At 42.0% G+C, this 13,665-nt stretch overlaps 1 long non-coding RNA gene across 1 annotated transcript in view; it reads right to left on the bottom strand.

The window, feature by feature from the left end:
- Positions 1-493: 493 nt before the first annotated feature.
- Positions 494-13,665, bottom strand: part of LOC134943862 (uncharacterized) — an 82,052-nt gene continuing 68,880 nt past the window's right edge. Inside the window, exons 2-3 of the long non-coding RNA XR_010181794.1 lie at positions 10,029-10,121; positions 494-1,794 (exon numbers count right to left, since the gene is read on the bottom strand). This is a non-coding gene — a long non-coding RNA (uncharacterized LOC134943862). The remainder of the gene's footprint in view (positions 1,795-10,028; positions 10,122-13,665) is intronic.

The raw sequence follows: 13,665 nt of genomic DNA on the forward strand, positions 1-13,665 counted from the left end.
AAAAAAACTATCTTCTGTCTAATCAAAATGTGTCTTATTTATTTTTATATAGACACCACATGAAAGTATAAAATAATTTCCCATCTGTGTCAGTACATTGAACCACTAATAGATTATTCCACTAAGTCTTACAAAGACAAGGTGAATAATAATGGGTGTCATTTATCGTTATATATTTCCTCAAATAATGCAAAAATGTCATGCACTAAATTTTCAACTTTTTGATTTTCCTATACTATTCTTATAAACCTGCTTATATCTACATATCTCCACATTTTATGCTATTTCAGAAACCTCAGTGATACTAAAATTTATTATATTACAGGGTTCAAACCTCTGTTACATTTTATTTTTTGTATACAAATTTGTAAGCTAATGGATTTTGTTTGTTGACTTATTCTATATTATTTATTAGATATGCAGATCATGTTATATATACATAATGAGACAACTCGTGCTATTTATAAACATTTTTAATTAAATCTGTGCTTTCTTTTAATTTATACATGTTGAAGATTTATATTTCTTAACACAAACTGGCAATCAGATAAGCATATACTGTAAATTCTGAAGTGAGACTCACAAATTTCCTTGCAGTTTACATTGTTTCACCTACAGCGTGTGAAGGCATGTTTTAACCAATCATATCAGAAGACAATATATTGCTCAATATTCCACAATAACAACAATATATTCCTATACTTATTCTATACAGTTGTCACTGAATAGTTTCCTGTGACAGCCAATCATAACAAGCTAAAGCTGGGTACAGACGATACAAAAATTTCTGCCAATCATGTGATCTGCATCAAAGAGTGTGTACCCTCAATCATAGAGTGTGTACCCTCAATCATAGAGTGTGTACCCTCAATCATAGAGTGTGTACCCTCAATCATAGAGTGTGTACCCTCAATCATAGAGTATGTACCCTCAATCATAGAGTGTGCACCCTCAATCATAGAGTGTGCACCCTCAATCATAGAGTGTGCACCCTCAATCATAGAGTGGGTACCCTCAATCATAGAGTGTGTACCCTCGATCATAGAGTGTGTACCCTCAATCATAGAGTGTGTACCCTCTATTCATCATTTGTTAAATTGTTTAGTGGCATCTTCCCATGTGATTTTTTGCAGGTCAAATGGGATAATGCGACTTACAATGCGGTGTGGTAACATTACCCCGGTAATGTATATTTTATGTAATACGATAAATCATTACATTACATGAATGCATCATTCAGGCATTTACCCAGGCTGAGTGTTTAAGTTCTTGTGCAGCTCTCTTTGTTTTTGCAACTATAATAATGTTTCCAATTTCTTTCTGTAAGGCTAAAATTTTATTGGAAATAAATGCACCATTCCTGCAATATTTTGGCCCAAATAATAATAATAATAATAATAATAATAATAATAATAATAATAATAAAAAACACACATGATTTTCATAAAACCGTTCTCAAAAATTCTCATTTTATACTCACTTGCACGTCATATGCAAAAGCATGGGGTTTCCAGTTGCCCAGAATCCCCTCTTCCCCACAGCCTGGCCAGTGGTCACTGCATGCAGTACAAAGGGTGGGTTGGAGCATGTCTTTATGCTAGTTTCACCTTTACTTTCTCAATGGTACATATGCTACGCAAAACTTAAGGTCAATTCCAATAATCAGTCAGAGATCCCAGCCAAAGGAGGCTGTAGCTAAGCACCTCATCTCCTAAATGGGTACCATAAAATGTTCCTTCTTTTGGAGTTTTCTTGGTGCTCATAACAAAGGTCTTATCTGTTGTAAGTTCGTTACTGATTGAAATAAGATAATTCACAGTTAAGTCATTTGTCTGGCCATGTTAGGCTGTTTCTTTGAAAAAGTACAATTTATTTTTAATAATACCATTATATCTCATGAACAGTGGCCCTCATTCCGAGTTGTTCGCTCGTTATTTTTCTTCGCATCGCAGCGATTTTCCGCAAACTGCGCATGTGCAATGTTCGCACCGCGCCTGTGCCAAGTAATTTTGCTAAGAAGTTTGGTATTTTACTCACGGCTTAACGAAGAAATGTCTTCGTTCTGATGATCGGAGTGTGATTGACAGGAAGTGGGTGTTTCTGGGCGGAAACTGGACGTTTTATGGGAGTGTGTGAAAAAACGCTGCCGTTTCTGGGAAAAATGCGGGAGTAGCTGGAGAAACGGGGGAGTGTCTGGTCGAACGCTGGGTGTGTTTGTGACGTCAAACCAGGAACGAACTGACTGAACTGATCGCAGTGGCAGAGTAAGTGTCGAGCTACTCGGAAACTGCAAAGAAATTTCTGATCGCTATTCTATTCACTATTTTGTGAATCTTTCGATCGCTAATCTGCAAAGCTAAGATTCACTCCCAGTAGGCGGCGGCTTAGCATGTGCACTGCTGCGAAAAGCGTCTAGCGAGCGAACAACTCGGAATGAGGGCCAGTATTCTCACATGTGATAAAGTATCTGAAAGAGCACCACTAGCTTCACCTATAGGTGCTTTACCAATAAATCAGCATTCTTATTGATACTCAGATACCCCCAGCACATCAGAGAGAGCAGGAAAAGTTTATCAGGACCAAAATAATTCTTATAAGAGCAGGGAACAATCACGGGGTCTAACACATTAGTACTACAATTTTTGTAATCTGATTTTAATATAACGCTCAAAGAAATATCATATAATGTACAGAACTCAAAACATACAATAACATTCTAATATTTGAGAGTTAAGGGGGGTACTCACGGAGCGATATTCTAAGCAATCTGACTAGATTGCTTAGAATATCGTGATAATCGCTCCGTGTGTAGCCCCCTCGGCGATAGCGATGCGCGGCCCCGCACATCGCTATCGCCGCTGCATGCAGGCCAATCTAGCGGGTCGCTCACTTCAGCCGCTGGGTGAAGTGAGCGCCCCCCCCCCGTCTCCCCCCGCAAGCTCAGCACAGAGCGCGCTGTGCTTAGCGGCAGGAGAGATGTGTGCTGAGCGCTTCGCTCAGCACACATCTCTCCTATATCGGCCCGTGGGTACTGGGCTTTAGATACAGTGTAATGTATTTGAGGCTTTGTGATAGTTTCAAATCAATACTTCTTACTGACCTTCCTGCATCCTATTGTAAACACATAATAAACAGATGTACATTATCTGATTGCCTGTGCCAGACTTATTGTTACACTCTTATCTACAGTACATGATTAGTCAACAGGACACTTGTGCCAATGCGGGCAAAAGGGGCCTTGAGGAAATACTGTCTGTTACCTTCATTACTGACAATCCTTTGTCATCTTGTCCATAGATTGAATTCTTCCCACCTAATATTTTCATGTGAATCACAATCTATTTACTTTTTATTTCTATTTATCTATTTATCAGTCCAACACAAACATTCATTGAAGGCTGAGTTTGGTTTTATAGAACAAACTTGCATAATACTATGTGTGTGTGTGGCTGTAAGAACACAACTGAGTAACATCATTTTAAATCTTCAGTATCATTGAAGGTGGGCATACACTATATAAGGGGTTCTCAAACTGTGTGCCGTGCACCCTGCGGTGCCGAGAGGCTCTTGCAGGAGTGTCTTTGGTTGGTGGTCATGGACCAAATCAAATTATTTATGGTCAAAGTGATAGGCAAAAGCAGTACTAGTGGCTGCCAATCATAACACATGTGGACAAACAGAAGCAGAGCTGTGCACCACCACAGAACTGATCCAAAGGATGACATGTAGGGATTTTTTTTTAAATTCCAATTGTATCAATAATAAACTTTTATCCTAGAGGTGGCGTGAAACAAATACTGATACTCTAAGGTGCGGCGATTCTAGACAGTTTGGGAACCACTGCACTATACAATTATCTGGCAGATTATCTGCCACATCTGGCTTTTTTAAATGAAAATCTGGTAATGGATGAGAGCAAATAATAATTGACCATTTGCTCCCAAACACTGGAAATCGGACAAAAACTAGAGGATTTTCCGCTAAGACCTGCTACTTCATCAACATAAGCAAAATAAGTCCCCAAATAATCTAACTAATCCTCTCGTGAATATATCTGTTTCAAGTAATAATAGAACAATTAATTGATTTATCAACCTATAATGAGTATCGGAAATTTGTATTTTCTTTTTATATATATTATTATTATTATTATTATTATCTTCATTATTATTATTATTATTATTATTATTATTATTTGAATAAAAATAGCATTCAGCTTGAAAAATAACTTTTCTTAAAATGTTATCTAAATCTTTTCATTAAAAAGGACCAATAATTAAAACATTCCCATTACCCAGAATTGAATATTTAACATAAAAACAAAATAATGTTCATAGTTTCAAAACATCTTACTGGTGGAATTGACACCATCCTGTGATATAAATAAGAACCTAAAACCAGAAGTAAATATCACGATGCCATGGCAGCAAGAGTTGTAGCCTTGAACAAATGACACACATAACAACTAACATTAAAGTAACACTCTTCAACATTTAACTATTTAATCTAAATGTATTCAATTTAGGACTATCAAATACTATTGTGAGGTAACTGAATGCTAATAAGCTAACACAGTAGAAATAGTGAACAGTGAGATACATTCCCAGTCAAATTAATGTGTACACCCAAGGGACCATGGTGATAAGTAATGCAAAATTGCAAAAAGTGGGATGCAGTCACTGTCACTTTCTTTTCTACTATAAGTGATTAGTGTTATATAATGATGGAGTATGGGAATATTATCTTGTTACAAGTATAGGTTGCTACTAGTGATGAGCGGGTTTGGTTCCTCGGGATCCAAACCAACCCGAACTTCACCCTTTTTTGCACGGTTCCGAGCAGACTCGGATCCTCCCGCCTTGCTTGGTTAACCCGAGCGCGCCCGAACGTCATCATCCTGCGGAAGGATTCTCGCGAGATTTGTATTCTATATAAGAAGCCGCGCATCGCCGCCATTTTTCACTCGTGCATTGGAGATGATCGTGAGAGGACGTGGCTGGCGTCGTCTCAGTTTCTATGTTCAGTGTGCTGCAAATATCTGTGCTCAGTGTGCTGCAAATATCTGTGCTCAGTGTGTTGCAAATATCTGTGCTCAGTGTGCTGCAAATATCTACATTCTCTGCCTGAAAAACGCTCCATATCGGTGCTCAGTGTGCTGCAAATATCTGTGCTCACACTGCTTTATTGTGGGGACTGGGGACCACCAGTATTATATAGGAGGAGTACAGAGCAGAGTTTTGCTGACAAGTGACCAGTGACCACCAGTATTATAAGTTTTCTGCCTGAAAAACGCTCCATATCTGTGCTGCATTGTAGTATATATAGTAGGAGTACAGTGCATAATTTTGCTGACCACCAGTATATAATATACAGCAGTACGGTACAGTAGGCCACTGCTCTACCTACCTCTCTGTCGTCAAGTATACTATCCATCCATACCTATAGTGCATTTAAGTTGTGCGAAGTATATATATAGTAGTAGAACAGTGCATCATTTTTCTGACCACCAGTATATAATATATTGCAGTATGGTACAGTAGGCCACTGCTCTACCTACCTCTATGTCGTCAAGTATACTATCCATCCATACCTGTGGTGCATTTAAGTTGTGCACAGTATATATAGTTGTAGGTCATTGCTATTGATATATTACTGGCATATAATTCCACACATTAAAAATGGAGAACAAAAATGTGGAGGGTAAAATAGGTAAAGATCAAGATTCACTTCCACCTCATGCTGAAGCTGCTGCCACTAGTCATGGCCGAGTCGATGAAATGCCATCAACATCGTCTGCCAAGGCCGATGCTCAATGTCATAGTAGAGAGCATGTAAAACCCAAAAAACTAAAGTTCAGTAAAATGACCCAAAAATCAAAATTAAAAGCGTCTGATGAGAAGTGTAAACTTGCCAATATGCCATTTACAACACGGAGTGGCAAGGAATGGCTGAGGCCCTGTCCTATGTACATGGCTATTGGTTCAGCTTCACATGAGGATGGAAGCACTCATCCTCTCGCTAGAAAAATGAAAAGACTTAAGCTGGCAAAAGCACAGCAAAGAACTGTGGGTTCTTATAAATCACAAATCCCCAAGGAGAGTCCAATTGTGTCGGTTGCGATGACTGACCTTCCCAACACTGGACGGTAAGAGGTGGCGCCTTCCACCATTTGCACGCCCCCTGCAAGTGCTGGAAGGAGCACCCGCAGTCCAGTTCCTGATAGTCAAATTGAAGATGTCACTGTTGAAGTACACCAGGATGAGGATATGGGTGTTGCTGGCGCTGAGGAGGAAATTAACAAGGAGGAGTCTGATGGTGAGGTGCTTTGTTTAAGTCAGGCACCCGGGGAGACACCTGTTGTCCATGGGATGAATATGGCCATTGACATGCCTGGTCAAATTACAAAAAAAATTCACCTCTTCGGTGTGGAATTATTTTAACACAAATGCGGACAACAGGTGTCAAGCCGTGTGTCGCCTTTGTCAAGCTGTAATAAGTAGGGGTAAAGACGTTAATCACCTAGGAACATCCTCCCTTATATATCACCTGGAGCGCATTTATCAGAAGTCATTGACAAGTTCAAATACTTTAGGTGACAGCGGATGCAGTCCTCTGACAACTAAATCCCTTCCTCTTGTAACCAAGCTACTGCAAAGCACACCACCAACTCTCTCAGTGTCAATTTCCTCCTTACACAGGAAAGCCAATAGTCCTGCAAGCCATGTCACTGGCAAGTCTGACGAGTCCTCTCCTGCCTGGGATTCCTAAGATGCATCCTTGAGTGTAACGCCTACTGCTGTTGGCGCTGCTGTTGTTGCTGCTGGGAGTCGATCGTCATCCCAGAGGGGAAGTCGGAAGACCACTTGTAATACCTCCAGTAAGCAATTGACAGTCCAACAGTCCTTTGCGAGGAAGATGAAATATTGCAGCAGTCATCCTGCTGCAAAGCGGATAACTCAGGCCTTGGCAGCCTGGGTGGTGAGAAATGTATTTCTGGTATCCACCGTTAATTCACAGGGAACTAGAGAATTGATTGAGGTACTGTGTTCCCGGTACCAAATACCATCTAGGTTCTATTTCTCTAGGCATGCAATACCGAAAATGTACACAGACGTCAGAAAAAGAGTCACCAGTGTCCTAAAAAATGCAGTTGTACCTAATGTCCACTTAACCAGTAACATGTGGACAAGTGGAGCAGGGCAGACTCAGGACTATATGACTGTGACAGCCCACTGGATAGATATATTGCCTCCCGCAGCAAGAACAGCAGCGGCGGCACAAGTAGCAGCATATTGCAAACGCCAACTCGTCCCTAGGCAGGCTACGCTTTGTATCACCGCTTTCCAGGAGAGGCACACAGCTGACAACCTCTTACGGAAATTGAGGAACATCATCGCAGAATGGCTTACCCCAATTGGACTCTTCTGGGGATTTGTGACATCGGACAACGCAACCAATATTGTGCGGCAATTACATGTGGACAAATTCCAGCACGTCCCATGTTTTGCACATACATTGAATTTGGTGGTGCAGAATTACGTAAAAAACGACAGGGGCGTGCAAGAGATGCTGTCGGTGGCCTGAAGAATTTGCAGGCCACTTTCGGCATTCAGCCACCGCGTGCCGAAGACTGCAGCACCAGCAAACACTCCTGAACCTGCCCTGCCATCATCTGTAGCAAGAGGTGGTAACGAGGTGGAATTCAACCCTCTATATGCTTCAGAGGATGGAGGAGCAGCAAAAGGTCATTCAAGCCTATACAGCTACCTACGATATAGTCAAAGGAGGGGGAATGCACCTGACTCAAGCGCAGTGGAGAATGATTTTAACGTTGTGCAAGGTTCTGCAACCCTTTGAACTTGCCACACGTGAAGTCAGTTCCGACACTGCCAGCCTGAGTCAGGTCATTCCCCTCATCAGGCTTTTGCAGAAAAAGATGGAGAGATAGAAGGAGGAGCTAAAACAGAGCGATTCCTCTAGGCATGTGGGACTTGTGGATGGAGCCCTTATTTCAGTTAACCAGGATTCACGGGTGGTCAATCTGTTGAAATCAGAGCACTACAATTTGGCCACCGTGCTCGATCCTGGATTTAAAACGTACGTTGTATCTCTCTTTCCGGCAGACACAAGTCTGCAGAGGTTCAAAGACCTGCTGGTGAGAAAATTGTCAAGTCAAGCAGAACGTGACCCGTCAACAGCTCCTCCTTCACATTCTCCCGCAACTGGGGCTGCGAGGAAAAGGCTAAGAATTCCGAGCCCACCCGCTGGCTTTGATGTAGGGCAGTCTGGAGTGAGTGCTGACATCTGGTCTGGACAGAAGGACCTGCCAACGATTACTGCCATGGCGTCTACTGTCACTGCATATGATTCAGTCACCATTGAAAGAATGGTGGAGGATTATATGAGTGACCGCATCCAAGTAGGCACGTCAGATAGTCTGTATGTATACTGGCAGGAAAAAGAGGCAATTTGGAGGCCCTTGCAGAAACTGGCTTTATTTTACCTAAGTTGCCCCCCTTCCAGTGTGCACTCCGAAAGAGTGTTTAGTGCAGCCACTCACCTTGTCAGCAATCGGCGTATGAGGTTACTTCCAGAAAATGTGGAGAAGATGATGTTCATCAAAATGAATTATAATCAATTCCTCCATGGAAACATTCACCAGCAATTGCCTTTAGAAAGTACACAGGGACATGAGATGTTGGATTTCAGTGGGGACAAATTAATAATCTGTGAGGAGGGGGATGTACACAGTGAAAAGGGTGAGGAATTGGATTATGAGGAGGAGGTGGACATCTTGCCTCTGTAGAGCCAGTTTGTGCAAGGAGAGATTGAATGCTTCTTTTTTGGTGGGGGCCCAAACCAACCAGTCATTTCAGTCACAGTCGTGTGGCAAACCCTGTGGCTGTAATGATGGGTTTGTTAAAGTGTGCATGTCCTGTTTATACAACATAAGGGTGGGTTGGAGGGCCCAAGGACAATTCCATCTTGCACCCCTTTTTTCTTTCATTTTTCTTTACATCATGTGCTGTTTGGGGACTATTTTTTGGAAGTGCCATCCTGTCTGACACTGCAGTGCCACTCCTAGATGGGCCAGGTGTTTGTGTCGGCCACTTGGGTCGCTTAGCTTAGTCACACAGCGACCTCGGTGCAAATTTTAGGACTAAAAATAATATTGTGAGGTGTGAGGTGTTCAGAATAGACTGGAAATGAGTGGAAACTATGGTTATTGAGGTTAATAATACTATGGGATCAAAATGACCCCCAAATTATATGATTTATGCTGTATTTGAGGGTTTTTTGTAAAAATACACCCGAATCCAAAACACACCCGAATCCGACAAAAAAATTTCACGGAGGTTTTTGCCAAAATGCGTCCGAATCCAAAACACGGCCGCGGAACCGAATTCAAAACCAAAACACAAAACCCGAAAAATATCTGGTGCACATCACTAATATTTATATATGTAATACATATTGAGGGGGGCAGTTGAGGGTGTAGGGGGCCCCCAGAGATATCATTGTATGAGGCCCCCAAGATTTCTGTTGCCGGCCCTGGCAGTAGCAGCACCAATAATGGCACTCAGAACTTCAGAAACAAAAAATGCATAAAGCATCAATGTTTTATGATCAATGTTTCGTAGCAATCTCTGAGTGCCGTCCTTATCTGTTAGACTATATATATATATATGTATGTGTGTGTGTGTGTGTGTGTGTGTATATATACTGTATATATATATATATATATATACAGAGAGAGAGAGAGCAGTGAAGCCCGGCACTCACACGTGGGTACTGTAGGATACTTGCTGCGGTGCCCTCTATAAACCACTGGTGTGATCTGTTATACGTAGCGAAGAGTCAGCGGCACTCCACAGTCTGATACAGTGAAAAAAATATTATTTTATTCGGTCCTACACCATTTTGGGGACTAGCCCCGTCGTCGGGGATATGCATTCCACAAAAGTGCATGTCAAACAAACATAATGTATACCCCTGTAACAGACATACATTACACAGATTGAACTCACCTGTCCCGTGCCGCTGCTCCCACCACGTCCTGGATCACTGGAACAGAGACGCCGGAAATATACTGTATGTCAGCAAGTTGTTGCTAGGTGACACTAAAACGAATAGGTGATACTTAGTACTGACAAAGTTATACATAGTATAAACGTTCACCAACTATACTGTAGTAATAATAAACAAGTCACTACCATGAGGATAACAGTCACACGATAAAAAACATTTATAAACTGTATATTTATAGCATACTTCCAATTAGCAAAAATCATACTAGTCTAGCTAGACTATATACTTGATAGCAGCCATAATAATAAATTGAGTAGCATATGAATAGAGAATTCCCAGATTGTGATTAATGACAAATCTTAATTATGGAACAAAATAGGGACTAATGGTTTTATATAAAACACTGAAGACCTAAGTTTTCATTAAGGCCCCGTGGTGATACCGTGTTTAACGTATAAATCCACCTACTTTCCCTTTGTAGGAGGATTTTATTGCGATCACCTCCCCTGTGGGATGCAGGCCCATGGTCTATTATTATGGCACGCAAGCTGGCTATATTATGTCTTGCCAAAAGACAATGTCGGGCTACCGACTGTTTGCTGGTGCCCTTCTCGAATGCCATTGTGTCTTGCCTATGGGGATAATTCCGAGTTGATCACAGCATCAAATGTGTTAGCAGTTGGGTAAAACCATGTGCACTACAAGGGGGCAGATATAACATGTGCAGAGAGAGTTAGATTTGGGTGGGTTATTTTGTTTCTGTGCAGGGTAAATAGTAATACTGGCTGCTTTATTTTTACACTGCAATTTAGATTTCAGTTTGAACACCCCCCACCCAAATCTAACTCTCTCTGCACATGTTATATCTGCTACACCTGCAGTGCACATGGTTTTGCCCAACTGCTGACAAATTTGTTGCTGCGATCAACTTGGAATTACCCCCTATATACCCTAAACCACAGGGACACTTCAGCATATAGATTACATGTGTTGTAGTGCAAGTTACTCTATGTTGTATTGTGTATTCCTGCCAGTATGCGGGTGAATGAAAGTAGAGCCTGTTAATAGTGTGTTACACGTAGAAAAGCCCAAACAAAGATAACAGCCTAATTTACCTGTAGGTCTCAAGAAATGGGTTTGCTGTTGTTTAGTTAATGGAAAAACATCCAATGTAACCACCCTATCAGCTATACTCTTGTCCCGTGTGTGACTAGGAAGTAAACGAGTATTTAACAGAGCTGGTAATTCCCTATCAGATATGACTATTGGCCATAACCTCTTAGTTTGTTGAGTAATACCATCTGTGGCCATTGTATACCGATTGACCCATGGGATATGGGGGGACTATTGTTGTGCTGTGTGCCAGGCACCGCTGGCCCATGGCTACTTACAGCCCTGAGTGATATAGTCTTGAGAGATAGTTTGGGGAGGTATAGTGCTGGGATGTAATGTGGGGAGGTAGCAAAGTGATATAGTGCAGGGATGTAGTGCAGTGATATGTGGGTCATTCCGAGATGATCGCTAGCTGCCGTTGTTCGCAGCGCAGCTATCAGTGAAAAAAACAGCTAATCTGTGCATGCGTATGCACCGCAATGCGCACGCGCGATGAACGGATACAAAGTCCTTTGTGGTTTTGCACAGGTTCTAGTGAAGCTTTCAGTCGCACGACACAACGCAAGAAGATTGACATGAAGTGGGCATTTCTGGGTGTCAACCGACCGTTTTTAGGGAGTGATTCGAAAAACGCAGGCGTGTCGGGGAATACACAGACTTGGCTGGGAAAACGCTGGGCGGTGTGTGACGTCAAATGACGTCCCACCGCTGTTAGAATCAATGCACACGAAGAGTAATTACAGGGCTGGTCTTGTTTTGCACAAAAAGATTTTGCGGGTGCTCTGCTGCACAAGTGTTCGCACTTCTGCAAAGCGAAAATGCACTCCCCAGTGGGCGGCGGCAATGCGTTTGCACGGCTCCTAAAAACTGCTAGTGAGCGATCAATTCGGAATGACCCCCATAGTGTGGGGAGGTTGCATAGTGATGTAGTGTGGTCAGGTAGTTTGGGTGTGGTATAACAGGTAGACAGTGTCTAGTTAGACAGTCAATAGATAGACACCACGGGGGAAAATCTACTAAGATGGGAGTTCTATTTAAGACGAGATGTTGCCCATATCAGATTCTACTTCTCATTTATCTAGCACCTTCTAGAAGATGATACCTGGAATCTGATTGGTTGCTATGGGCAACATCCCATCTTAAATAGAACTCCCATCTTAGTAAATTTACCCCCACATGTTAGACAGTCAATGTGTCGACGGGGTCAAAAGGTCGATGGGGTCAAAAGGTCGATATGAAAATGGTTTACATAAAAAAGGTAGACAACATTTTTTTTTGCATTTTTATGGTTTGTGTGGCTATTTTGGTAATCTGAGACCCCAAATTGTAAAAAGGCTTCCCCTCACAGGCTCACTTTGCTAGCCAGGCTTCAAGTTGGTATCTCGCTGCGCTCGCAAAATGGTTTATAACCAACTCTATGCCGACATGGATAGAGAAGGTATAAAAAAAGTCCAAAAACATGTAAACATTTTTTTAAACTGTGTCTATCTTTTTCATGTCGACCATTTTCATGTCGACCTTTTAACCCTGTCTACTTTTTGACCCTGTCAACATTTTGTACTTTCTACCTTTTTTCATGTTGACCTTTTGATCCTGTCGACCTTTTGACCCTGTCAACCTAATGTATGTCTAACATATGGTGTCTGTGTATTGACTGTCTAACTAGCCACTGTCTATCATCCGGATACAACCAGTATGAGGTGGTAGATATAGTGCAGGCATACAGTATGAGGAAGTAGCATAGTGCTGTACAGTAGTGCAGGGATATAGTGCAGTGATATAGTGCGGGGAGGTTACATAGTGATGTAGTGTGGTGAGGTACTATGAGGTGGTATAGTGCAGGCATACAGTATGGGGAAGTAGCATAGTGATGTACAGTAGTGCAGGGATGTAGTGCAGTGATATAGTGCGGGGAGGTTACATAGTGATGTAGTGTGGTGAGGTACTATGAGGTAGTAGATATAGTGCGTGCATACAGTATGAGGAAGTAGCATAGTGATGTACAGTAGTGCAGGGATGTAGTGCAGTGATATAGTGCGGGGAGGTTACATAGTGATGTAGTGTGGTGAGGTACTATGAGGTGGTATAGTGCAGGCATACAGTATGGGGAAGTAGCATAGTGATGTACAGTAGTGCAGGGATGTAGTGCAGTGATATAGTGCAGGGAGGTTACATAGTGATGTAGTGTGGTGAGGTACTATGAGGTGGTAGATATAGTGCAGGCATACAGTATGAGGAAGTAGCATAGTGATGTACAGTAGTGCAGGGATGTAGTGCAGTGATATAGGCCCTCATTCCGAGTTGATCGGTCGCAAGGCGAATTTAGCAGAGTTACACACGCTAAGCCTACGCCTACTGGGAGTGTGTCTTAGCTTCTTAAAATTGCGACCGATGTATTCGCAATATTGCGATTACAAACTACTTAGCAGTTTCTGAGTAACTTCAACCTTACTCTGCCTGTGCGATCAGTTCAGTGCTTGTCGTTCCTGGTTTGACGTCATAAACACACCCAGTGTTCGCCCA

This window comes from Pseudophryne corroboree, chromosome 7, assembly GCF_028390025.1.
Source record: "Pseudophryne corroboree isolate aPseCor3 chromosome 7, aPseCor3.hap2, whole genome shotgun sequence".
NCBI classification, from domain to species: Eukaryota; Metazoa; Chordata; class Amphibia; order Anura; family Myobatrachidae; genus Pseudophryne; species Pseudophryne corroboree.